The sequence below is a fragment of the Schistocerca nitens genome, unplaced genomic scaffold (assembly GCF_023898315.1).
Source record: "Schistocerca nitens isolate TAMUIC-IGC-003100 unplaced genomic scaffold, iqSchNite1.1 HiC_scaffold_207, whole genome shotgun sequence".
In the NCBI taxonomy this organism is placed as follows: Eukaryota; Metazoa; Arthropoda; class Insecta; order Orthoptera; family Acrididae; genus Schistocerca; species Schistocerca nitens.
In genome coordinates, this window is record NW_026045748.1 from 5,001 (window position 1) to 7,500 (window position 2,500).

A 2,500-nucleotide genomic window follows, 5' to 3' on the forward strand; every position below is an offset into this window, starting at 1 on the left:
CCTGCGAGAACCGCGGGGGCGACCGAGCAGCAGACGGCGTCGCGGCGCCGAGTGCCGGGCGGCGGCGCATCCTCAACGCACACAGTCCTCAATCGGACCAGCACACTGCAGATGTCCACCGCGCTTCGCACCGGGCCCGGGAGGACCCACTTTGGCCGCACGGCGCCGCGCGCTGGGTGCGCCGGCACGCAGATGCGCCGCCTGCCGCGTCCGTCAGCCGGCGCGCCTGCCACTGGGCGCCCCCACCAGCCGGCTGCCGCGCGTGCGCCCACGCAGCGCGCGGCCAGCACGCCGGGCGCCCCCCCCTCACCGGCCGGGGACGGTCCCACCCAGCCACCGCCGCGTATCGCTTCATACCCACATGCCCACTCACGTTCGTGGGTATGACGGGTGTCGCTGAAGCAACCGGTTAATACCTGTACCGATCGTCGATATCAACGATTCACCTCCAGCGCGAACAACCGCGCAACAACGGATTTCCAGTTCATTTGCGTAACTTGGGCAGCAAACGTAGACATCCATCTACATTTGCGACTTCTACGAGTCTTGCATGCCTGGATGTTGTGTGTCACGACGCACTCCATCAGCATACATACACGCTGCGACGTGTGCACGAAAGAACACGTGGAAGGTGGCCAGCGTACGTATACGAATGCCATTGCACAGCTGCGAAGCGCATTCAACACGCGAACTCCTGACCGACGAGCTAGAGGTGACAGGAGGGGAGGGGGGGGCGGGGGCGATATACGTCCTATTGCAGTACACAATACAGTGGATAGCGGGACCATGTGGAAAGTAAGCAACACTCGCAAGATGTGAGGGTACGCACCGTAAAATGAATCAATACGCAGAACACCACAGTGTGCGCGAAGTGAACTATGTTGAGATGGTTGCAATTAGGCAACGCTACACGAATTCCTAGAGTCATATAACTAACAATTACAGGGCAGGTTAGGGCGCAACGTAGGTTAGGTTAGGGCGCAACGTGGGTTAGGTTAGGGCCCAACGTGGGTTAGGTTAGGGCCCAACGTGGGTTAGGTTAGGGCCCAACGTGGGTTAGGTTAGGGCCCAACGTGGGTTAGGTTAGGGCCCAACGTGGGTTAGGTTAAGGCGCAACTTGGGTTAGGTTAAGGCGCAACTTGGGTTAGGTTAGGGCGCAACTTGGGTTAGGTTAGGGCGCAACTTGGGTTAGGTTAGGGCGCAACTTGGGTTAGGTTAGGGCGCAACTTGGGTTAGGTTAGGGCGCAACTTGGGTTAGGTTAGGGCGCAACTTGGGTTAGGTTAGGGCGCAACTTGGGTTAGGTTAGGGCGCAACTTGGGTTAGGTTAGGGCGCAACTTGGGTTAGGTTAGGGCGCAACTTGGGTTAGGTTAGGGCGCAACTTGGGTTAGGTTAGGGCGCAACTTGGGTTAGGTTAGGGCGCAACTTGGGTTAGGTTAGGGCGCAACTTGGGTTAGGTTAGGGCGCAACTTGGGTTAGGTTAGGGCGCAACTTGGGTTAGGTTAGGGCGCAACTTGGGTTAGGTTAGGGCGCAACTTGGGTTAGGTTAAGGCGCAACTTGGGTTAGGTTAAGGCGCAACTTGGGTTAGGTTAAGGCGCAACTTGGGTTAGGTTAAGGCGCAACTTGGGTTAGGTTAAGGCAGAAGTTGGGTTAGGTTAAGGCAGAAGTTGGGTTAGGTTAAGGCAGAAGTTGGGTTAGGTTAAGGCAGAAGTTGGGTTAGGTTAAGGCAGAAGTTGGGTTAGGTTAAGGCAGAAGTTGGGTTAGGTTAAGGCAGAAGTTGGGTTAGGTTAAGGCAGAAGTTGGGTTAGGTTAAGGCAGAAGTTGGGTTAGGTTAAGGCAGAAGTTGGGTTAGGTTAAGGCAGAAGTTGGGTTAGGTTAAGGCAGAAGTTGGGTTAGGTTAAGGCAGAAGTTGGGTTAGGTTAAGGCAGAAGTTGGGTTAGGTTAAGGCAGAAGTTGGGTTAAGGGATGGTGTGTGTGGGGGGGGGTGGGGTGGCGAGGTTCGTTGATAGTGATGGTAGTAAGTGGACGCCTGAGGCACTATCAGATATGTCACGTCAGTTGCACTTGTGGCTCATGGCAGGTGGCGCGCCCGTTCTGTGTTTGTGGCAAAGGAGTGGCACACCTGTGTCTTTCATTCCTGCCATTGTTTATGTGCTGTGAGATGCGGCAGTGTGGTGCTGTTGGGTGCACCCCTGTGTAGGACATGTGTGGGTGTTGGTGGCGTATCTGAGCAATGGTGGTTGTAGGAAGAGTGGGATATTCAGTTTTCTGGTTCGACGTCCCGGTCTGGTTATCATAGTGTGGATGGTGTACTGTGGCCGAGAGGATGCACTGGATGTTGTTCCATGCTGGTACTTAGATGTTGTGTCTGCGTCTGTTACATGCATAGACTAGTGGGTGATGGAGTGTGTGGGTGACGTGTGGTTGACATTGTGTGCACAGACGTTCAGCATGTATAGGGACAGTTGTATGTGTTATCTGTATTCCGATGACTGCGCGT